The sequence below is a fragment of the Lucilia sericata genome, unplaced genomic scaffold, assembly GCF_015586225.1.
Source record: "Lucilia sericata isolate MDLA Ls3-8-SP2 unplaced genomic scaffold, ASM1558622v1 Contig000547F_arrow, whole genome shotgun sequence".
NCBI classification, from domain to species: Eukaryota; Metazoa; Arthropoda; class Insecta; order Diptera; family Calliphoridae; genus Lucilia; species Lucilia sericata.
The window spans coordinates 105,001-131,090 of record NW_023994557.1 but is presented as its reverse complement, the minus strand read 5'-3'; the positions used below and the strand labels follow the sequence as shown (position 1 = coordinate 131,090).

Sequence of the window (26,090 nt, the reverse complement as noted above, 5' to 3'; positions counted from 1 at the left end):
AGTTTCCAAGATAAATGGACTTTTATGTTTTCACCCAAAAAATAGATTTTTGGTGGGAGACTAAGGTGATCACAGATTATCATTATTTTGGCTCTATCTCTTATAGTTTCCAAGATAAATGGACTTTTATGTTTTCACTCAAAAAATCGATTTTTGGTGGGAGACTATGGTGATCACAGATTATCATTGTTTTGGCTCTATCTCTTATAGTTTCCAAGATAAATGGACTTTTATGTTTTCACTAAAAAAATCGATTTTTGGTGGGAAATTGAGGTGATCACAGATTATCATTGTTTTGGCTCTATCTCTTATAGTTTCCAAGATAAATGGACTTTTATATTTTCAATCAAAAAATCGATTTTTGGTGGGAAATAAAAGTGATCACAGATTATCATTGTTTTGGCTCTATCTCTTATAGTTTCCAAGATAAATGGACTTTTATATTTTCACTCAAAAAATCGATTTTTGGTGGGAAATAAAAGTGATCACAGATTATCATTGTTTTGGCTCTATCTCTTACAGTTTCCAAGATAAATGGACTTTTATATTTTCACTCAAAAAATCGATTTTTGGTGGGAGACTAAGGTGATCACATATTATCATTGTTTTGGCTCTATCTCTTATAGTTTCCAAGATAAATGGACTTTTAAGTTTTCTCTAAAAATTTCGATTTTTGGTGGGAAATAAAAGTGATCACAGATTATCATTGTTTTGGCTCTATCTCTTATAGTTTCCAAGATAAATGGACTTTTATATTTTCACTCAAAAAATCGATTTTTGGTGGGAAATAAAAGTGATCACAGATTATCATTGTTTTGGCTCTATCTCTTATAGTTTCCAAGATAAATGGACTTTTATGTTTTCACTCAAAAAATCGATTTTTGGTGGGAAATAAAAGTGATCACAGATTATCATTGTTTTGGCTCTATCTCTTATAGTTTCCAAGATAAATGGACTTTTATGTTTTCACTCAAAAAATCGATTTTTGGTGGGAAATTGAGGTGATCACAGATTATCATTGTTTTGGCTCTATCTCTTATAGTTTCCAAGATAAATGGACTTTTATGTTTTCACTAAAAAAATCGATTTTTGGTGGGAAATTGAGGTGATCACAGATTATCATTGCTTTGGCTCTATCTCTTATAGTTTCCAAGATAAATGGACTTTTATGTTTTCACTAAAAAAATCGATTTTTGGTGGGAAATTGAGGTGATCACAGATTATCATTGTTTTGGCTCTATCTCTTATAGTTTCCAAGATAAATGGACTTTTATGTTTTCACTCAAAAAATCGATTTTTGGTGGGAAATAAAAGTGATCACAGATTATCATGGTTTTGGCTCTATCTCTTATAGTTTCCAAGATAAATGGACTTTTATGTTTTCACTCAAAAAATCGATTTTTGGTGGGAAATAAAAGTGATCACAGATTATCATTGTTTTGGCTCTATCTCTTATAGTTTCCAAGATAAATGGACTTTTATGTTTTCACTCAAAAAATCGATTTTTGATGGGAGACTAAGGTGATCACAGAATCATTGTTTTGGCTCTATCTCTTATAGTTTCCAAGATAAATGGACTTTTATGTTTTCACTCAAAAAATCGATTTTTGGTGGGAAATTGAGGTGATCACAGATTGTCATTGTTTTGGCTCTATCTCTTATAGTTTCCAAGATAAATGGACTTTTATGTTTTTACTCAAAAAATCGATTTTTGGTGGGAAATAAAAGTGATCACAGATTATCATTGTTTTGGCTCTATCTCTTATAGTTTCCAAGATAAATAGACTTTTATGTTTTCACTCAAAAAATCGATTTTTGGTGGGAGACTAAGGTGATCACAGATTATCATTATTTTGGCTCTATCTCTTATAGTTTCCAAGATAAATGGACTTTTATGTTTTCACTCAAAAAATCGATTTTTGGTGGGAGACTATGGTGATCACAGATTATCATTGTTTTGGCTTTATCTCTTATAGTTTCCAAGATAAATGGACTTTTATGTTTTCACTCAAAAAATCGATTTTTGGTGGTAGACTAAGGTGATCACAGATTATTATTGTTTTGGCTCTATCTCTTATAGATTCCAAGATAAATGGATTTTTATATTTTTTGGTGGGAAATAAAAGTGATCACAGATTATCATTGTTTTGGCTCTATCTCTTATAGTTTCCAAGATAAATGGACTTTTATATTTTCACTCAAAAAATCGATTTTTGGTGGGAAATAAAAGTGATCACAGATTATCATTGTTTTGGCTCTATCTCTTATAGTTTCCAAGATAAATGGACTTTTATGTTTTCACTAAAAAAATCGATTTTTGGTGGGAAATGAAAGTGATCACAGATTATCATTGTTTTGGCTCTATCTCTTATAGTTTCCAAGATAAATGGACTTTTATGTTTTCACTCAAAAAATCGATTTTTGATGGGAGACTAAGGTAATCACAGATTATCATTGTTTTGGCTCTATCTCTTATAGTTTCCAAGATAAATGGACCTTTATGTTTTTACCCAAAAAATCGATTTTTGGTGGGAAATAAAAGTGATCACAGATTATCATTGTTTTGGCTCTATCTCTTATAGTTTCCAAGATAAATGGACTTTTATCGATTTTTGGTGGGAAATTAAGGTGATCACAGATTATCATTGTTTTGGCTCTATCTCTTATAGTTTTCAAGATAAATGAACTTTTATGTTTTTACTCAAGAAATCGATTCTTAGTGGGAGACCAAAGTGATCACAGATTATCATTGTTTTGGCTCTATCTCTTATAGTTTCCAAGATAAATGGACTTTTATGTTTTTACTCAAAAAATAGATTTTTGGTGGAAGACCAAAGTGATCACAGATTATCATTGTTTTGGCTCTATCTCTTATAGTTTCCAAGATAAATGGACTTTTATGTTTTCACTCAAAAAATCGATTTTTGGTGAGAAATTGAGGTGATCACAGATTATCATTGTTCTGGCTCTATCTCTTATAGTTTCCAAGATAAATGGACTTTTATGTTTTCACTCAAAAAATCGATTTTTGGTGGGAAATAAAAGTGATCACAGATTATCATTGTTTTGGCTCTATCTCTTATAGTTTATGTTTTATGTTTCACTAGGGTGATCGATTATTCGACATTTTCCAAAAACCGGTTTTCGAATAGTTCGAATAGTTGACATTTAAAAAAAACCGGTTGATATTTTTCAAATTCAGAAAAAACCGGTTAACCGGTTTTTCATTATAAATAAAAAAAAATATTTTAATTTGAAAAACTTAATGTTTATGTTTAAATTTGATTAACAAAACATGGCCCGAAATGATTTTTAACAGTTTAAAAGATTATAACTTTAGATCTAGTCGTCTGATTTACATTACAGTGGACGTCCACTAGTACGAATTATAAAGTGTCAGGCCCTTTCGTAATACCGAAAAATTCGTATTATTGAACAACACATTTTGTATGTTTAAATTCAAATAATACACATAAAATATTGGATTTTATTTATTTTTGTTTTATTTTTCATGAAAAATTACATAACCGAACAAAATATAATAAATGTGTATCATTTTAAATAAATTTCTTGTACATAAACAGGCATAAAAGGGACATATTTACGTATATGAATTGTTAATTTTGAAAGTATCGTGAGTCCAATGGTTGAAATGAGATATATGTAGAAGGTTTTAAATTTTAATGTTTTTAATGTTCAGATTACATAAAACTTTTATTAGAAACTTGAATGGAATATACCACAATTCTCTAATTTATAGTTTTCTCTGAAAAATTAGAATAGTTATCTTTAAACCCATTGTTTGGAATGTGGAGTCACACTACTTTCAAAATTAACAGTTCATACATACATATGTATATAAATATCATTTTACTTATTAAAAAATCCATCATTTAACATCGATGTTTATTACATTGTAAAATGATTCTTACGGCTTTTTCAATAACAGCGCTTTTGAGGCTTCAATATTGTTCTCAGCAGAGTTATTGTCGGGAACTAATAAAATACTTTCCTCATTGGCGTTATCATCCAATTTAATTTCTTCTCTTGGGTCATCAAAATTCCAATAAAATAAATTAATAACACTAAATAATTGTTGATTTGTAAATATACATGCAGTAAATTGTGTGTATAGGAATTTTAAAAATACAAATACAAAAAAAACTTCAAAATTACTGAGCTTAAGGTGAATGATACCGAAATAATAAAATAAAAACATAATAAAAATTTCATTCATACGTAAATAAAACCAAAATTCCCATAAAAAAATGCATTATTCGTACTATCGAACAGAAAAATTGTGACTTTATTCGTACTATAGAGTAGACAATGCAACAATTTTGCCATTCGTATTATTGGATATTCGTAATAAAGAGTATACGTACTATTGGACGTCCACTGTATTTCTTTAATATAAAAAAATTAGGAAAAAAGTGGGACACTTCTGTTAAACATAAGGTACTATGTAATCCTAGCTTATTTTAAAAGCCCTGTTTAGGAAATTTGCATAGGCATTCCAACTCTTCCATAAAATTTCAGCCGTAAATTAATTATTGTAATTGGAATATAATCTTAAGATTGCTAAATTTTATCAAACAGTTATCAATTTTACAAATAAATTTTTTTAATTAATTAGGAAAATCAAAAAAGTTTAACCAAAAGAGCTGTAGAAAATGTACTCTAGTTCCTCGACTCGAATATTTTTAAAATTTAGACGGGCTGTATTATTATTTACTTAAAAATTTCATTTAAATAATCTTTGAATACAAAGCAAATAAAAGTATTCGAAACCGGGTTTTAAAAAGTGAAAAAACCGGGTTATTCGATATTCGAAAAATCAACATTAAGAAAAAACCGACACTGGTAAAGCAGAAAAAACCGGTTTTAAAACCGGTTGAAAAATCGAGTCGATCACCCTAGTTTTCACACAAAAAATCGATTTTTGGTGGGAGAATAAGGTGATCACAGATTATCATTGTTTTGGCTCTATCTCTTATAGTTTCCAAGATAAATGGACTTTTATGTTTTCACCCAAAAAATCGATATTTGGTGGGAAATAAAAGTGATCACAGATTATCATTGTTTTGGCTCTATCTCTTATAGTTTCCAAGATAAATGGGCTTTTATGTTTTCACTCAAAAAATCGATATTTGGTGGGAAATAAAAGTGATCACAGATTATCATTGTTTTGGCTCTATCTCTTATAGTTTCCAAGATAAATGGACTTTTATGTTTTCACTCAAAAAATCGATTTTTGGTGGGAAATTGAGGTGATCACAGATTATCATTGTTTTGGCTCTATCTCTTATAGTTTCCAAGATAAATGGACTTTTATGTTTTCACTTAAAAAATCGATTTTTGGTGGGAAATTGAGGTGATCACGGATTATCATTGTTTTGGCTCTATCTCTTATAGTTTCCAAGATAAATGGACTTTTATGTTTTCACCCAAAAAATCGATATTTGGTGGGAAATAAAAGTGATCACAGATTATCATTGTTTTGGCTCTATCTCTTATAGTTTCCAAGATAAATGGGCTTTTATGTTTTCACTCAAAAAATCGATATTTGGTGGGAAATAAAAGTGATCACAGATTATCATTGTTTTGGCTCTATCTCTTATAGTTTCCAAGATAAATGGACTTTTATGTTTTCACTCAAAAAATCGATTTTTGGTGGGAAATTGAGGTGATCACAGATTATCATTGTTTTGGCTCTATCTCTTATAGTTTCCAAGATAAATGGACTTTTATGTTTTCACACAAAAAATCGATTTTTGGTGGGAGAATAAGGTGATCACAGATTATCATTGTTTTGGTTCTATCTCTTATAGTTTCCAAGATAAATGAACTTTTATGTTTTCACTTAAAAAATCGATTTTTGGTGGGAAATTGAGGTGATCACGTTTTGGCTCTATCTCTTATAGTTTCCAAGATAAATGGACTTTTATGTTTTCACTCAAAAAATCGATTTTTGGTGGGAGATTGAGGTGATCACAGATTATCATTGTTTTGGCTCTATTTCTTATAGTTTCCATGATAAATGGACTTTTATGTTTTCACTCAAAAAATCGATTTTTGGTGGGAAATAAAAGTGATCACAGATTATAATTGTTTTGGCTCTATCTCTTATAGTTTCTAAGATAAATGGACTTTTATGTTTTCACTCAAACAATCGATTTTTGGTGGGAAATAAAAGTGATCACAGATTATCATTGTTTTTGCTCTATTTCTTATAGTTTCCAAGATAAATGGACTTTTATGTTTTCACTCAAAAAATCGATTTTTGGTGGGAAATTGAGGTGATCACAGATTATCATTGCTTGGCTCTATCTCTTATAGTTTCCAAGATAAATGGACTTTTATGTTCTCACTCAAAAAATCGATTTTTGGTGGGAAATAAAAGTGATCACAGATTATCATTGTTTTGGCTCTATCTCTAATAGTTTCCAAGATAAATGGACTTTTATGTTTTCACTCATAAAATCGATTTTTGGTGAGAAATAAAAGTGATCACAGATTATCATTATTTTGGCTCTATCTCTTATAGTTTCCAAGAAAAATGAACTTTTATGTTTTCACTCAAAAAATCGATTTTTGGTGTGAAATAAAAGTGATCACAGATTATCATTGTTTTGGCTCTATCTCTTATAGTTTCCAAGATAAATGGACTTTTATGTTTTCACTCAAAAAATCGATTTTTGGTGGGAGACTTAGGTGATCACAGATTATCATTGTTTTTGGCTCTATCTCTTATAGTTTCCAAGATAAATGGACTTTTATGTTTTCACTCAAAAAATCGATTTTTGGTGGGGAATCGTGGTGATCACAGATTATCATTGTTTTGGCTCTATCTCTTATAGTTTCCAAGATAAAGGACTTTTGTGTTTTCACTCAAAAAATCGATTTTTGGTGGGAGACTAAGGTAATCACAGATTATCATTGTTTTGGCTCTATCACTTATAGTTTCCAAGATAAATGCACTTTTATGTTTTCACTCAAAAAATCGATTTTTGGTGGTAAATAAAAGTGATCACAGATTATCATTGTTTTATCTCTATCTCTTATAGTTTCCAAGATAAATGGACTTTTATGTTTTCACTCAAAAAATTGATTTTTGGTGTGAAATAAAAGTGATCACAGATTATAATTTTTTTGGCTCTATCTCTTATAGTTTCCAAAATAAATGGACTTTTATGTTTTCACTCAAAAAATCGATTTTTGGTGGGAAATAAAAGTGATCACAGGTTATCATTGTTGTGGCTCTATCTCTTATAGTTTCCAAGATAAATGGACTTTTATGTTTTCACTCAAAAAATCGATTTTTGGTGGGAAATAAAAGTGATTACAGGTTATCATTGTTGTGGCTCTATCTCTTATAGTTTCAAAGATAAATGGACTTTTATGTTTTCACTCAAAAAATCGATTTTTGGTGGGAAATAAAAGTGATCACAGATTATCGTTGTTTTGGCTCTATCTCGTATAGTTTTCAAGATAAATGGACTTTTATGTTTTCACTCAAAAAATCGATTTTTGGTGGGAAATAAAAGTGATCACAGATTATCATTGTTTTGGCTCTATCTCTTATAGTTTCCAAGATAAATGGACATTTATGTTTTCACTCAAAAAATCGATTTTTGGTGGGAAATTGAGGTGATCACAGATTTTCATTGTTTTGGCTCTATCTCTTATAGTTTATAAGATAAATGGACTTTTATGTTTTCACTCAAAAAATCGATTTTTGGTGGGAGAATAAGGTGATCACAGATTATCATTGTTTTGGCTCTATCTCTTATAGTTTATAAGATAAATGGACTTTTATGTTTTCACCCAAAAAATCGATTTTTGGTGGGAGAATAAGTTTTGGCTCTATCTCTTATAGTTTCCAAGATAAATGGACTTTTATGTTTTCACTCAAAAAATCGATATTTGGTGGGAAATAAAAGTGATCACAGATTATCATTGGTTTGGCTCTATCTCTTATAGTTTCCAAGATAAATGAACTTTTATGTTTTCACTCAAAAAATCGATATTTGGTGGGAAATTGAGGTGATCACAGATTATCATTGTTTTGGCTCTATCTCTTATAGTTTCCAAGATAAATGGACTTTTATGTTTTCACCCAAAAAATCGATTTTTGGTGGGAGAATAAGGTGATCACAGATTATCATTGTTTTGGCTCTATCTCTTATAGTTTCCAAGATAAATGGACTTTTATGTTTTCACTCAAAAAATTGATTTTTGGTGGGAAATTGAGGTGATCACAGATTATCATTATTTTTGCTCTATCTCTTATAGTTTCCAAGATAAATGGACTTTTGTATTTTCAATCAACAAATCGATTTTTGGTAGGAAATTGAGGTGATCACAGATTATCATTGTTTTGGCTCTATCTCTTATAGTTTCCAAGATAAATGGACTTTTATGTTTTCAAAAAATCGATTTTTGGTGGGAAATAATAGTGATCACAGATTATCATTGTTTTGGCTCTATCTCTTATAGTTTCCAAGATAAATGGACTTTTATGTTTTCACCCAAAAAATCGATTTTTGGTGGGAAATAATAGTGATCACAGATTATCATTGTTTTGGCTCTATCTCTTATAGTTTCCAAGATAAATGGACTTTTATGTTTTCACCCAAAAAATCGATTTTTGGTGGGAAATAATAGTGATCACAGATTATCATTGTTTTGGCTCTATCTCTTATAGTTTTCAAGATAAATGGACTTTTATGTTTTCACTCAAAAAGTCGATTTTTGGTGGGAGACCAAAGTGATCACAGATTATCATTGTTTTGGCTCTATCTCTTATAGTTTCCAAGATAAATGGACTCTTATGTTTTCACCCAAAAAATCGATTTTTGGTGGGAGACTAAGGTGATCACAGATTATCATTGTTTTGGCTCTATCTCTTATAGTTTCCAAGATAAATGGACTTTTATGTTTTCACTAAAAAAATCGATTTTTGGTGGGAGACCAAAGTGATCACAGATTATCATTGTTTTGGCTCTATCTCTTATAGTTTCCAAGATAAATGGACTTTTATGTTTTCACTCAAAAAAATCGATTTTTGGTGGGAAATAAAAGTGATCACAGATTATCGTTGTTTTGGCTCTATCTCTTATAGTTTCCAAGATAAATGGACTTTTATGTTTTCACTCAAAAAATTGATTTTTGGTGGGAAATAAAAGTGATCACAGATTATCGTTGTTTTGGCTCTATCTCGTATAGTTTTCAAGATAAATGGACTTTTATGTTTTCACTCAAAAAATCGATTTTTGGTGGGAAATAAAAGTGATCACAGATTATCATTGTTTTGGCTCTATCTCTTATAGTTTCCAAGATAAATGGACATTTATGTTTTCACTCAAAAAATCGATTTTTGGTGGGAAATTGATGTGATCACAGATTATCATTGTTTTTGCTCTATCTCTTATATTTTCCAAGTTAAATGGACTTTTATGTTTTCACTCAAAAAATCGATTTTTGGTGGGAAATTGAGGTGATCACAGATTATCATTATTTTTGCTCTATCTCTTATAGTTTCCAAGATAAATGGACTTTTGTATTTTCAATCAACAAATCGATTTTTGGTGGGAAATTGAGGTGATCACAGATTATCATTGTTTTGGCTCTATCTCTTATAGTTTCCAAGATAAATGGATTTTTATGTTTTCAAAAAATCGATTTTTGGTGGGAAATAATAGTGATCACAGATTATCATTGTTTTGGCTCTATCTCTTATAGTTTCCAAGATAAATGGACTTTTATGTTTTCACCCAAAAAATCGATTTTTGGTGGGAAATAATAGTGATCACAGATTATCATTGTTTTGGCTCTATCTCTTATAGTTTCCAAGATAAATGGACTTTTATGTTTTCACTCAAAAAATCGATATTTGGTGGGAAATAAAAGTGATCACAGACTATCATTGGTTTGGCTCTATCTCTTATAGTTTCCAAGATAAATGAACTTTTATGTTTTCACTCAAAAAATCGATATTTGGTGGGAAATTGAGGTGATCACAGATTATCATTGTTTTGGCTCTATCTCTTATAGTTTCCAAGATAAATGGACTTTTATATTTTCACCCAAAAAATCGATTTTTGGTGGGAGAATAAGGTGATCACAGATTATCATTGTTTTGGCTCTATCTCTTATAGTTTCCAAGTTAAATGGACTTTTATGTTTTCACTCAAAAAATCGATTTTTTGTGGGAAATTGAGGTGATCACAGATTATCATTATTTTTGCTCTATCTCTTATAGTTTCCGAGATAAATGGACTTTTGTATTTTCAATCAACAAATCGATTTTTGGTAGGAAATTGAGGTGATCACAGATTATCATTGTTTTGGCTCTATCTCTTATAGTTTCCAAGATAAATGAACTTTTATGTTTTCAAAAAATCGATTTTTGGTGGGAAATAATAGTGATCACAGATTATCATTGTTTTGGCTCTATCTCTTATAGTTTCCAAGATAAATGGACTTTTATGTTTTCACCCAAAAAATCGATTTTTGGTGGGAAATAATAGTGATCACAGATTATCATTGTTTTGGCTCTATCTCTTATAGTTTTCAAGATAAATGGCTCTATCTCTTATAGTTTTCAAGATAAATGGACTTTTATGTTTTCACTCAAAAAATCGATTTTTGGTGGGAGACCAAAGTGATCACAGATTATCATTGTTTTGGCTCTATTTCTTATAGTTTCCAAGATAAATGGACTCTTATGTTTTCACCCAAAAAATCTATATTTGGTGGGAAATAAAAGAGATCACAGATTATCATTGGTTTGGCTCTGTCTCTTATAGTTTCCAAGATAAATGGACTTTTATGTTTTCACTCAAAAAATCGATTTTTGGTGGGAAATAAAAGATATCACAGATTATTATTGTTTTGGCTCTATCTCTTATAGTTTCCAAGATAAATGGACTTTTATGTTTTCACTCAAAAAATCGATTATTGGTGGGAAATAAAAGTGATCACAGATTATCATTATTTTTGCTCTATCTCTTATAGTTTCCAAGATAAATGGACTTTTGTATTTTCAATCAACAAATCGATTTTTGGTGGGAAATTGAGGTGATCACAGATTATCATTGTTTTGGCTCTATCTCTTATAGTTTCCAAGATAAATGAACTTTTATGTTTTCGCTCAAAAAATCGATTTTTGGTGAGAAATTGAGGTGATCATAGATTATCATTGTTTTGGATCTATCTCTTGTAGTTTTCAAGATAAATGGACTTTTATGTTTTCACTCACTATAGACAAGACTAGACTATAGACTAGACTAGACTATGGACTATAGACTAGACGATACACTAGTGGTGGAATTAATAACTTTTTCCTAAGATTTTGGTAAAAATATAATCAGGCACGTATGAGTGATATTTTTGATGCATTAAAATAAATCAAATATTACTCATACGCCCACTATTAGTAAAATATACAAATATTTGAAACACCTTAGAATTATTTAAATTTTTGGAAATTGTCTTTTTTTAATTTTTTTACAAATTTAATGATTGATAACAACCTAGACGTATGATTAGTTTTCTGTAGATGTTATAAAAACAGAAAGGAATTTATTACTCATACGCCCCTGCTAATTTTAAAATAAGCAACTTCTTAATCTATTTTCATACATTTTCATTATTATTTTGTTGTTGTTTTTGTTGTTCCGTATACTCTCATGTCTGACGAATATTTACGCCTGCATACATAAATATATAAAAATGCAACTAGTTTTTGTTGTTTTTTACTTTTATATATTTTTAGTAAAAACTCTTTTATTCAACTTTGTCCTTGTCTATACAAAGTTGTAGTTGTTTTCTCATTTTCAACTTTCTTTTATGTGAAAATTCTTTTCATAGCAGCAAATAGAAACAACAAAAAATGTGATGCAAGGTTTTTTTCACAGACTTAAGTTTTTGTTGTTAGTTTTTTTTCGAATAGAAAAAGGATGTCTTTGTTGTTTACAAAAAGACATGCTTGTTGTTGTTGTTGTTAGTGTTGTGAATATTTACATACATTTGTTTGTTTAGTTGTGAGTATGTGTATGTGCTAAACATTGAGTAAAAATTTGCTTTTCTCTATTCTCAATTGTGTTGTTTTTGCAATATTGTTTTCTTTTCAAAAGTCTATAACAGTTTGTTGTTATTTTTTTTTTTGTATTTTCGGCTGTATTTGTTGTTGTTAGTTTATTGTTTTTTGTAAATAAGTGAGAGAATTTTGTTTTCCTTTTTATTTGCATTTTTTTCTTTTTGGTATGTGTTTCATTCACTTTACACTCTTTCAGACTGTCATCAGTTTATTGTGGTCTCTTGATGGTTGAACATTTAAACAAAATAAAAATAACGAAAAAAAAAACAAATAAAATTAAAAATAGCAATCTAAACATTTATTTGTCTATTGTGCTTTCTTAAGCAACAATAACAAAAAAAGAACAAAATGTGGTTTTAAATAGCAAAAAAAAAAAAAATAAAACCGTTTAAATTTAATTGTATTTTTCTTAACAATTGTTTTTTTTAATTATGTTCTAACCCAACAATGTGAGCTTTAATTACAGTATTTAGTCTAGTGCAAACAAATGTGTGTCTAATCATGTGAGTATTTTCTTTTGAGTTGTCATTAAAATAGCAAAAAAAAAAACAAAATTATCCCACAAAAAAGCAACAACTTTGTTGCCAAATTAGCCTCTGTTTTATATTTTATTGCTCTAGTCTATTACAAATCTAATTAAGTTTAATTAGACATACGAGGTCCAAATGAAAAGTCAGCTCAAGGCAATAGAATAAAATATTGTCGAAATAGAAAGTTGCTATAGGAAAATTGAAAAATAAATTTCATCACCTATTTTTTCCCGTCGACAAAAAGTTGTTGGTTATAAGTTGTCAACATGTAAACATTGCTGCTAATGTTTATCACTACTCATGACCTATTTAACTTGTTTATATTCACACCTCACCTTCACTTTGAACAAAGTTTTTTCCTCTTTTGACATTTAAAAATGTGTTTCTTTGATTTCAATCGATACCATTTGATGGCCATAAATGTAATTTGAAATGTAATTTGGTCATAAAAACCAAGTTGATACCAAAATAACAAGACCAAAGCTAAAACAAGCGAAAACATTAAAATCCTTGACACCATTATTAAAGTTAACAGGATGAGGTTGGATGAAGCGATTGTAACCAAATTAGTTAAAGTGATTGATAAGTTTGGAGAAATAAAAACAAAGGTTAATAATGATTAACTAGATTATAGACAATATTATCGATCATTAACTAGACTAATATATAGCCTATGGACTAGACTATAGACTAGAGTATATGCTAGACTATAGACTAGACTATAGACTAGACTATAGACTAGACTATAGACTAGACTATAGACTAGACTATAGACTAGACTAGACTAACTATAGACTAGACTATAGACTAGACTATAGACTAGACTATAGACTAGACTATAGACTAGACTATAGACTAGACTATAGACTAGACTATAGACTAGACTATAGACTAGACTATAGACTAGACTATAGACTAGACTATAGACTAGACTATAGACTAGACTATAGGACTAGACTATAGACTAGACTATAGACTAGACTATAGACTAGACTATAGACTAGACTAAGACTAGACTATAGACTAGACTATAGACTAGACTATAGACTAGACTATAGACTAGACTATAGACTAGACTATAGACTAGACTATAGACTAGACTATAGACTAGACTATAGACTAGACTATAGACTAGACTATAGACTAGACTATAGACTAGACTATAGACTAGACTATAGACTAGACTATAGACGACTATAGACTAGACTATAGACTAGACTATAGACTAGACTATAGACTAGACTATAGACTAGACTATAGACTAGACTATAGACTAGACTATAGACTAGACTATAGACTAGACTATAGACTAGACTATAGACTAGACTATAGACTAGACTATAGACTAGACTATAGACTAGACTATAGACTAGACTATAGACTAGACTATAGACTAGACTATAGACTAGACTATAGACTAGACTATAGACTAGACTATAGACTAGACTATAGACTAGACTATAGACTAGACATATAGACTATAGACTAGACTATAGACTAGACTATAGACTAGACTATAGACTAGACTATAGACTAGACTATAGACTAGACTATAGACTAGACTATAGACTAGACTATACTAGACTATAGACTAGACTATAGACTAGACTATAGACTAGACTATAGACTAGACTATAGACTAGACTATAGACTAGACTATAGACTAGACTATAGACTAGACTATAGACTAGACTATAGACTAGACTATAGACTAGACTATAGATAGACTATAGATACTATACTAGACTAGACTATAGACTAGACTATAGACTAGACTATAGACTAGACTATAGACTAGACTATAGACTAGACTATAGACTAGACTATAGACTAGACTATAGACTAGACTATAGACTAGACTATAGACTAGACTATAGACTAGACTATAGACTAGACTATAGACTAGACTATAACGACTATAGACTAGACTATAGACTAGACTATAGACTAGACTATAGACTAGACTATAGACTAGACTATAGACTAGACTATAGACTAGACTATAGACTAGACTATAGACTAGACTATAGACTAGACTATAGACTAGACTATAGACTAGACTATAGACTAGACTATAGACTAGACTATAGACTAGACTATAGACTAGACTATAGACTAGACTATAGACTAGACTATAGACTAGACTATAGACTAGACTATAGACTAGACTATAGACTAGACTATAGACTAGACTATAGACTAGACTATAGACTAGACTATAGACTAGACTATAGACTAGACTATAGACTAGACTATAGACTAGACTATAGACTAGACTATAGACTAGATTATAGACTAGACTATAGACTAGACTATAGACTAGACTATAGACTAGACTATAGACTAGACTATAGACTAGACTATAGACTAGACTATAGACTAGACTATAGACTAGACTATAGACTAGACTATAGACTAGACTATAGACTAGACTATGACTAGACTATAGACTAGACTATAGACTAGACTATAGACTAGACTATAGACTAGACTATAGACTAGAATAGACTAACTATAGACTAGACTATAGACTAGACTATAGACTAGACTATAGACTAGACTATACTAGACTATAGACTAGACTATAGACACTAGACTATAGACTAACTAGACTATAGACTAGACTAGACTATACTATAGACTAGACTATAGACTAGACTATAGACTAGACTAGACTATAGACTAGACTAGACTATAGACTAGACTAGACTATAGACTAGACTAACTATAGACTAGACTAGACTATAGACTAGACTAGACTATAGACTAGACTATAGACTAGACTATAGACTAGACTATAGACTAGACTATAGACTAGACTATAGACTAGACTATAGACTAGACTATAGACTAGACTATAGACTAACTAACTAACTAACAGACTATAGACTATAGACTATAGCTAACTACTAACTAACTAACTAACCTAACTAACTAACTAACTAACTAACTGACTACTAACTAACTACTAACTAACTAACTAACTACTAACTAACTAACTAACTAACTAACTACTACTAACTACTAACTAACTAACTAACTAACTAACTAACTAACTAACTAACTAACTACTAACTAACTAACTAACTACTAACTAACTAACTAACTACTAACTAACTAACTAACTACTAACTAACTAACTAACTAACTACTAACTAACTAACTAACTAACTACTAACTACTAACTAACTAACTAACTAACTAACTAACTACTAACTAACTAACTAACTAACTAACTAACTACTAACTAACTAACTAACTAACTAACTAACTAACTAACTAACTAACTAACTAACTAACTAACTAACTAACTAACTAACTACTAACTAACTAACTAACTAACTAACTAACTAACTAACTAACTAACTACTAACTAACTAACTAACTAACTAACTAACTAACTAACTACTAACTACTAACTAACTAACTAACTAACTAACTAACTACCTAACTAACTAACTAACTAACTAACTAACTAACTAACTAACTAACTAACTAACTAACTAACTAACTAACTAACTAACTAACTAACTAACTAACTAACTAACTAACTACTAACTAACTAACTAACTAACTAACTACTAACTAACTAACTAACTACTAACTAACTAACTAACTAACTAACTAACTAACTAACTAACTAACTAACTAACTAACTACTAACTAACTAACTAACTAACTAACTAACTAACTACTAACTAACTAACTAACTAACTAACTAACTAACTAACTAACTACTAATAACTAACTAACTACTAACTAACTAACTAACTAACTAACTAACTAATTAAATAACTAACTAACTAACTAACTAATTAACTAACTAACTAATCGAAACAAAAATATCGTATATTTGGGGAGCTTAAATTTTGGAGAAGAAATGGGAGAATAACCATTTAATACCAAAGAGCGAAAATGGGAGTGATTCTTCCCCTAAAAAGTTTTGCTTTCTTACAAAACGTTTCTTATACGTTATTTAAAAAAATTTAATTTCTTTTCGAAAACCACATTAAAATTTATCATTTCTACTATTTTATTATTTAGCGTTAACTGTCATAAATTGTTTATTTTTAAAACATGTTATAACAATTGTATTTAATTTTCTTGTTATTTATATTATTGTAACCGGTATCGAGTATTTGTTACTAAATATTTATTTGTAAACAAATATTTATTAGGTTTCCTTAAGTGCAACAAATAAAACTCTTGAATAACAATTTCCTATTGTTCAATGCAGAATAGGAAAATATTAAAAATAAATAATAAAAGTTAAAAAACAACAACAACAACAAAACAAGTGTATAATATGCTGTGTACTTTTTTCACCTCCTGAAAATTTGACGATGTTCTCTTAGCGTGGAAATGTGTTAAGTCCAATTTTTATGAAAATTGTAATTTAAATGCAAAAGACATTAGTTAGTGGTTTAAAATTAGTTTTTTTAATAAATAGAACTTATTATTTGTAATACGCCAAATTTTTGAGAACTTTTTGTAAAAAAAAGTTTTATTGTTTATAATAAGTTAGAAAATGACACATGTGAGTGTGTGTGTGTTCAAATTGAGAACATTACAAACAAAATGAACAACTTTTTCAAACAAATACACAATAAGTTTGTAAATGTTTTTTTGTTGTTACTTTTTCCTCAATAAAGTTATTACAAACTTGTAATATTATTTAAAATTTTTTTCTTTTTTTAAACATTGTAATATTTTTTTGTTGCGCATATAATAAGACAACTTTTTCGTTATCAATAAGAAATATGGTTATAAGTTTTGGCAATTTAACTCAAGGATAATTATAATAAATTTGATGGAATCATAATTATCTATAGGCCACGTTAGGTATATATTTAAAGGAAAAAACATCACTTTTATCATTATTTTAACACGGTGATGTCATTACATGATAGCTTACAAATAACTATTTAAATAAGTACTTACAAGAGGAAGTTAAAAATTTATTTTCTTTTACGCACAAAGAAATTGCTCGCGCAAGATACGAACCTGGATATTTTATTCGTTAGATCGTTATAGTATGATCTACAGTTTAGTCTTAAAGTACTTACCTATCTGTTTATATTTAAGTCATTATAAGAGTACTTAAAAGTAATGCAGACCGTATGTAGTAATCATTGACATGTAAGTTGTTGTGTAAGTACAAGTCATTACCGAGTTATTGCTCCATAGTTCTTTGATATGATTATGTCAAAACTTTGAAGTCTTTATTTCTTCACAGTGGCCTCCGGTAGGTTAGTGGTTAGTGTTCTTGTCTGGTAGACCGGAGGCCAGAGTACTTAAAAGTAATGCAGACGGTATGTAGTAATCATTGACGTGTAAGTTGTTGTGTAAGTACAAGTCATTACCGAGTTATTGCTCCATAGTTCTTTGATATGATTATGTCAAAACTTTGAAATCTTTATTTCTTCACAGTGGCTTCCGGTAGGTTAGGTGGCCTCCGGTAGGTTAGTGGTTAGTGTTCTAGTCTGGTAGACCGGAGGTGGTAGGTTCGATTCCCACTTGAGGCACTGGTTAAGGAGAGCACAACAGGCCCGATAGAGGCCTAGGTGTATTTCTTCGGATTTGATGTATATACATCCTCCTTTCAAACTAACTAACTATTTCTTCACAAATTAGTTATGTATATTACTAGTGTACCCTGGGTACACTTCGTTACCCATTGAAAAATAAATACAAAATTTTGATTACTTTTATAAATTCTCATTTTATAAGAACCGTGTTTTTGGACTCCAACTAAAGAAACTTTAGAACGTTTAGTACTTTTTCATTTAAAGAATGAGAAAGTACCAAAGAGTCCCCTGTTGCAGATTCTTATTCAGTCAGGACCTTGCTTCTTCAATATTATAGTTCCACTTGAGAACGAAAAAGTACCAAACAGTTCTCTATTAAAGAAGCTCATTCAGTAGAATATACAAAAAGTACCATTTTAAGAAGGAAAAATACTAAAAAGCCACCTCTGATAGATTTTCATTTAGTCATGTTCAATTCTATGTTTCTAGGTTCAATTTAAATAAAATATAAAATGTATTTTCAAAAAGTACCAGTTCCCGAATTCCAAAATCTTTTTTTACACCCAAAAAATACTGAATTTAAAAAGAGAACGAAACAGGTGTCTCATAATTTTAGAAGATATATCCAAAACATTAACAAAAAGTTTATTATTGTTTATTAGTTGAATAGCTATAAAGGGCCAAAAAAAGGTACCAAAATCACCTTTTTTACACATTTTTCCCTCTTAAAAGTACGTATTTGAAAAAACTACCACACACCCATCGGCTCATTTTAAGAGCAGATACAGGTGCATTTGTCTTGTATCACTAATATTTGTAAGATAATAAAGAAACCCGGTTTTACCCTTTTTTTTACCCCTAAATGTACAAATGTCCAAAAATCCCTCGTTAGTGAGATCTACACTGTTTAAATTTCATGATTCTAGGTTGTTCAGCCATTTGGGCTGTGCAATGATGAATCAGTCAGTCAGTTATATAGATTTGGTAGCATTGAAAATATAATGATTTAGAGATTTACACTTTAATAGAAATATAATATAACGGATGTTTTATTAGACCGCCCGAGGGCATGTTAACTTGGTGAAATCTCCATCTTAGTGTTATTGCAATATCCCGGCGAAAAGAGGTGCTACCAATACCTCTAGTCTGCCGGGACTATAAACTGGTGATGATCACATGTATCCTCGGCCTTACCTTGGAATGATATGACATGGGGTCGAACCAGAGCACCATATAATTTGGGCAATAGGGGTGGCCTGTTGCCCACAGGACTTGTTCTGGCTGGTCAGTTGGTTGAGGTTCCTTCGGGATCCACGTAGTGGCTGTGATATATCATATGCCATATATATCTGGATTCTCTCTCCGGTGCTGTTGCCATCTCAACAGATGTCACTAGGTGATGTGACAGAGCAACTTATGCTGGATTCCTGAACCTGTTGAGTATCTCTTATTCTTCGCAAAGTAGGACGCCAGTATAGGTTGGCAAATTTTCAGATTGACACTTAGTAGTTGCCTGTCATTCCGTAGATCTTTCTTTATGGTCTGAGAATGGAACTGATGTAAATTGTTGAACGACCGGGAAAGACTACCTTGTCACGTCGGGAGACTAGTACTGATTTAGTAGACTTTTTACTTCAGGGAAGTTCTCGTTGGTGTTGCCATCTCTATAGGATGCATATTGTTTCATGCTATGCGACTTCTGGTTGAGGCCCACCACTCAACTTGTCAGGGTAATTATTGGGTTCGGATTGATTTTGGAAATTTCTACATCCTTTTTCACATTATCTGACATACAAAGGGATCCTGTATTTCGTACTACCAAATACGTCCCTAGGTGCTGTTGTCGCATTAACAGGGCCATCTCAGTAATGTGGTTGCGCGGGCTTTAACAGGTTAAGGAATGCACTGGAAATAATGCAATTTTTCACGACATCTAAAGGGTGGTCACTTCCGGTTTACCGGAATATTGATTTCACCTGATGTTGGGGTCGACCCTTCTATTGACTTTAGACCAGTGATTGCTTTTTCCTTGTCGAGGTATGCATTGGGATTGCTCTCATACTGACTGTCATTCCGTAACGGGACTAGTATGACAAGAGATTAGATAGCTCGAGTACTTCAGCAAAGTGCTTGTACATGGACCGGTACAGCCATGTACAAAAATTGCCACCTGATTTCTTCAATGAAGGATTCAGGGGCTCGTGGTAGACCGTTCTTAAGTCTACCCTGTGGATGAAAAAGACCACCGTGAAATAAGGCTGTCAAGGACAACATTATTGCCCGCGGAGGAGGCAGACGTTTTCAATGTATTCTAAATACAACAACGGACGTGGAAGATGGCATATCAGCACATAATTTGTTAAGAACTTTGAGGGACTTACATGGGATCCGTGCCTCAAAGTTCTCGACAAATTCTGTCTTGGTCAACGGGAACATGGCTCTAATCTAGTAGATGAAATAGGCTTGTCAATTTACATTGAAAGTTTAGAAACCGAAATAATCTACCGACTAATTAATCAGACCACTAGCTATATGAAAAGTGGGGTAAAACCTTAACGGGAGGAGGACCAGATGCTTCATCAGAATGAAGTATGTATTCTGAGTGGACCCACAGGATTACGGGCGCAACAAGACATTAACATATTTATCGGCAGCTAGAAGGCAATTAGGGCGATATCGGGAGATAAGGTTAAATCTAAGACCACATTTACATTCTCTTCCAGAGAACAGACTCCATTCCATTCGGGAATATTCGTCTAGGAAAGAGCGAGTGTACTTGCTGTAATGGTCGAGAAACTTAACCTGAAAAATGCAAAACCTTTTGAACCAGCAAGGGCTGAATTAGAAAAATGGGAGAGGGAATCCCCCACGGCCACGTGGAATAACGAAACTTGGGGTAAAACCTTAACGGAAGGTATAATGACAAAATACAGCTACGTATATATGTACATCTAATTGATTTCCTAATTAGACCCTTGAACATAATCAAAGAATGTTGAATGTGTCCTTGTTAAAATTCTTTTTTAGTTTTTTTTCTTAATAAATACACAAGGAGTTGTTGGATTAAAAATAGAAAATAAACTTTTCTAATTAAATTTCTATACAAAAGAAAAGCGTAGAATTTATAACTTTGTATACCTGTTGAGGTTAACGGAGTATGAAAAAGTAAGTGGGTGTTTTTATATCCTACACCACTATAGTGGGGAGAGCATGCGTCAGTAAGTGCAGATGTTTGTAACACTCAAAAATATTGGTCCTACACACACCTTAAAGTATACCAATCGGATCAGAATCATTTTCTGAGTCGATTTAGATATGAAAGTATGTCCGTCTGTCATTCTGTCTGTCTGTCTGTCCGTCTGTCTGTCTGTCTGTCTGTCTGTCTGTCTGTCTGTCTTTCTGTCTGTCCGTCTGTGTTTCCATGAGTGTTGGTTTAGGTGTAAAAGTGTTAAATGTAGATATTTCTTTAGAAAAATGGAATTACACATAAATATATAAACTTACTTGTTTTACAAGAAGATTTAGTGATAAAAATTAACTTATTTTTCGCAGGAAATTAATTGACATTACATTATACATTTCTTTTTAAAAATAAATGAAAGAATTCTCTAGAATTTGTTACCCAGTATCCCAGCAAAATGACCTTCGTTCAATGGTTTCTTTCAATTCATGACAAACTTTTCCATTTATTACGAAATATTACATAATTGTTTAAACTTTTCATTGGCAATTTTATAATAAATTGCGTGATTCCAGAATATTCCATGTATGGCACACACACACACTCGATAACTCACAAACCATATTTATTAGTCAATGTCTATAGAATTTCAATAAATAACAACAACTACGAAAAAAAAAGAAAAATCTGAGAATTTTCTGTAAACTGATCTAAAATACAATCAAAGTCATGGAAGAAAGTCAATAAATGTAACCAGGCAATACAACGACCAAGCACCAAACACCAACACATGCAATAAATACATATGAATTTTACAAAATAAAAACTAAACAAATGTTTTCTGAATAATAATAAAAAAATAAAGGATCAAATTGCAAAAAAAAAAAAAAAAAATCAAAACCAGACTGAACAATTGCTATACACCCGACCGCCAGGCGGATGCACGTTTAGAAAGTTGTAGAATTGTGCATCGTCATACAGATGTTTGCCAGTAAATACAAACAAATTCTTGGTAATTAATGTCAATTGATAGCAATTTATTGAAATGAAACATTAAATTAAAAAAAATATGTAAAAAACTGTTTGTTCGCCCAATAGGAACAGTGAAAGGCACTAAATTGTAACTTAAATGATAATTTTTATCGAAAATTTTATTCAAAATTTTTAAACGAAAGGAACATTTTTTAACGAAAATTTTCTATAGAAATAAAAATGTTCAACGAAAATTTTCTATAAAAAGAAAATTGTTTAACGAAAATTTTCTATGGAAAGAAAATTTTTTAACGAAAATTTTCCGTAGAAAGAAAATTACTTATTAGTTAGTTAGTTAGTTTAGTTAGTTAGTTAGTTAGTTAGTTAGTTAGTTAGTTAGTTAGTTAGTTAGTTAGTAGTTAGTTAGTTAGTAGTTAGTTAGTTAGTTAGTTAGTAGTAGTTAGTTAGTAGTTAGTTAGTTAGTTAGTTAGTTAGTTAGTTAGTAGTTAGTTAGTTAGTTAGTTAGTTAGTTAGTTAGTTAGTTAGTTAGTTAGTTAGTTAGTTAGTTAGTTAGTTAGTTAGTTAGTTAGTTAGTTAGTAGTTAGTTAGTTAGTTAGTTAGTTAGTAGTTAGTAGTTAGTTAGTTAGTTAGTTAGTTAGTTAGTTAGTTAGATTAGTTAGTTAGTTAGTTAGTTAGTTAGTTAGTTAGTTAGTAGTTAGTTAGTTAGTTAGTTAGTTAGTTAGTTAGTTAGTTAGTTAGTTAGTTAGTTAGTTAGTTAGTTAGTTAGTTAGTTAGTTAGTTAGTTAGTAGTTAGTTAGTTAGTTAGTAGTTAGTTAGTTAGTTAGTTAGTTAGTTAGTTAGTTAGTTAGTTAGTAGTTAGTTAGTTAGTTAGTTAGTTAGTAGTTAGTTAGTTAGTTAGTAGTTAGTTAGTTAGTTAGTTAGTTAGTTAGTTAGTTAGTTAGTTAGTTAGTTAGTTAGTTAGTTAGTTAGTTAGTTAGTTAGTTAGTTAGTTAGTTAGTTAGTTAGTTAGTTTAGTAGTTAGTTAGTTAGTTAGTAGTTAGTTAGTTAGTAGTTAGTTAGTTAGTTAGTTAGTTAGTTAGTTAGTTAGTTAGTTAGTTAGTTAGTTAGTTAGTTAGTAGTTAGTTAGTTAGTAGTTAGTTAGTTAGTAGTTAGTTAGTTAGTTAGTTAGTTAGTTAGTTAGTTAGTTAGTTAGTTAGTTAGTTAGTTAGTTAGTTAGTTAGTTAGTTAGTTAGTTAGTTAGTTAGTTAGTTTAGTTAGTTAGTTAGTTAGTTAGTAGTTAGTTAGTTAGTTAGTTAGTTAGTTAGTTAGTTAGTTAGTTAGTTAGTTAGTTAGTTAGTTAGTTAGTTAGTTAGTTAGTTAGTTAGTTAGTTAGTAGTTAGTTAGTTAGTTAGTTAGTTAGTTAGTTAGTTAGTTAGTTAGTTAGTTAGTAGTTAGTTAGTTAGTTAGTTAGTTAGTTAGTTAGTTAGTTAGTTAGTTAGTTAGTTAGTAGTTAGTTAGTTAGTTAGTTAGTAGTTAGTTAGTTAGTTAGTTGCAAATTTTATCCAAATATTTCAAAAAAAATTTTTTCTAAAATTGTATCTACAATTTCTAATATACATTTTTTCAGACAATTTGTTTATCGTGTCCTAGATGCAACCAGTTATACCTCATTTACAGAGTAGGGTGTGTTTACTAGGGGTTTTTACTCATCACTTACACATTTACAATTGTATAAGTCAACTCTTACGAGTAAATATTAACAATTAATAGATTTCAACAAATTGTCATCCGATATCATTGAGCAGAGGAAGAAGGAAGGAACACATACTGTATTCCATGTTTGTTTAATAAAACTCTTCTGTTCAAAGTTCATTAAATGTGTAACAGAAAGTAAATATTAATAAAAATTTCATTACATAAATGTCGCTTTTTCTAAACAAAAATATAGGAAAATAGGAAAAACAAAGTCATAACGATAAGAATATGAATTATCCAACATAGAAAATTATAATTAAATAAGTAATGATGAAAACGTTCACACTTATTAACGTGAAAACGTTTATTGCGTTCACACTATTGTTATTAACATAATAATTTTTTAAAAATCTGTCATCTTTTTGAAGTCCTTAGCAGTCACTATTATATCAAAGAGTCCTCTTGCTTCGAAGAAAGCTATCGAAAATTATTTAAATTCTCTGACATATTCTTTTTCGATGTGAACACATCTAGACTTGGGAAAGTTTCAATTAACTATTTTACAACACCTCACATATATGATTATTGCATTAGCACATCATTAAATATTCTCCATGTGCGCAAGGTCATTTTACAGATTAAAGCAATAATTTCATTTCAACGTAACATTATCATACATATCTAAGTGGTAATTCCCCCCGCTTTTAGAAAGATTGTTGAAAAAAACATGATAATGATGATTTTGCATTTCAATTAATATTACCGATAAAAAGTCGAAAAGAATGTCGACGTTGATATTATACTGACACAGAAATTAATGAATGTAATTGATACGTTTTCGTTTTAAAAGAAAAAAATGTTGAGAATTTTTTTTCAAATCGTTTATAGTTTTGTATTTGTTTTTACATGGTTTAATTAAAATTGTTTTTGCACTTGTTAAACTAAAAAAATATGATTTATAAAAGTGAGATATTGGGAATGTTCAACTATATATTTGATACCCTACACCAGTTAGTTAGTTTGAAAGGATTATATAGATTGGAACTACAGACTAGACTACAGACTAGACTATAGACTATACTATAGACTAGACTATAGACTAGACTACAGACTAGTCTAGACTAGACTAGACTAGACTATAGACTAGACTATAGACTAGACTATAGACTAGACTATAGACTAGACTATAGACTAGACTATAGACTAGACTATAGACTAGACTATAGACTAGACTATAGACTAGACTATAGACTAGACTATAGACTAGACTATATAAGTCATAGTCTTATAAGTCATAAGTTTATTAAAAAATAAATAAATAAATATAAGTCAAATTTTTCTTTTCTTTTTCATTGCAGATTTACAGCAAATTTTTATTTAATTACCACAACGCGAACGAAAATTGTAGCGAAACAAAAACGACCATAAATAGTAAAATAAATAAACAAAAAAAAAATTAAAACGAACAAAAATAAATTAACAATTCATGGCAAAAGGTAACAAATAATAAAGAATTAAAAAAATACAACAATCATTAAAAAATAGCATAAAATTGCAATGAATATTTAATGTGTTTTTTGAAAAAAGGTAACCAAGTAAAACCAAAAAATTAGTAAAATAATTAGCATAATAATTTATCGGTTTATTTAAGAGCAATAGCATAAAAAATCAAGAAGAGAGACCAAAAGAGAGAGAAAAAACTCAATGAGCAAGTCATTATTTGTTCACATTAACAAAAGTTTGTTTGTTACAAAAACACACCCATTCATAGAAAGCAAAAACAACTCTAATATGTTTGAACTCAACATACATAATTTCATTTTAAACATAAATTACAATAAAAACAAATTACTGATATGGGTAAAGAGAAAAAAATGTATCTTCAAATTTACAGCCGAGTGCATAGAAGAGAAAGTTTGACACAACATAAAATATTTATTATGCTGAGCTAAAAGAACGCCACACTTATGTTTAACATGAGTGGTTTGCTGTGGAACTTTTATAGAATGTTCTAGAATTTTATGCATAACAATGTTCGGTTTTTTAGGTTTATGCTCAAAACCGGCATAAAGTGCATATAC

The 26,090-nt window shown here is 30.1% G+C and overlaps 1 protein-coding gene across 2 annotated transcripts in view; it reads left to right on the top strand.

Moving 5' to 3' along the window:
• The first annotated feature begins 12,315 nt into the window (after positions 1 to 12,315).
• Positions 12,316 to 26,090, top strand: part of LOC119606046 (serine-rich adhesin for platelets) — a 101,227-nt gene continuing 87,452 nt past the window's right edge. Inside the window, exons 1-2 of one of the 2 annotated variants that reach the window (XM_037959414.1) lie at positions 12,316 to 12,606; positions 25,368 to 25,505. The gene's annotated coding sequence lies outside the window, so the exon portion shown is untranslated. The other variant, XM_037959415.1, reaches the window with a different exon arrangement.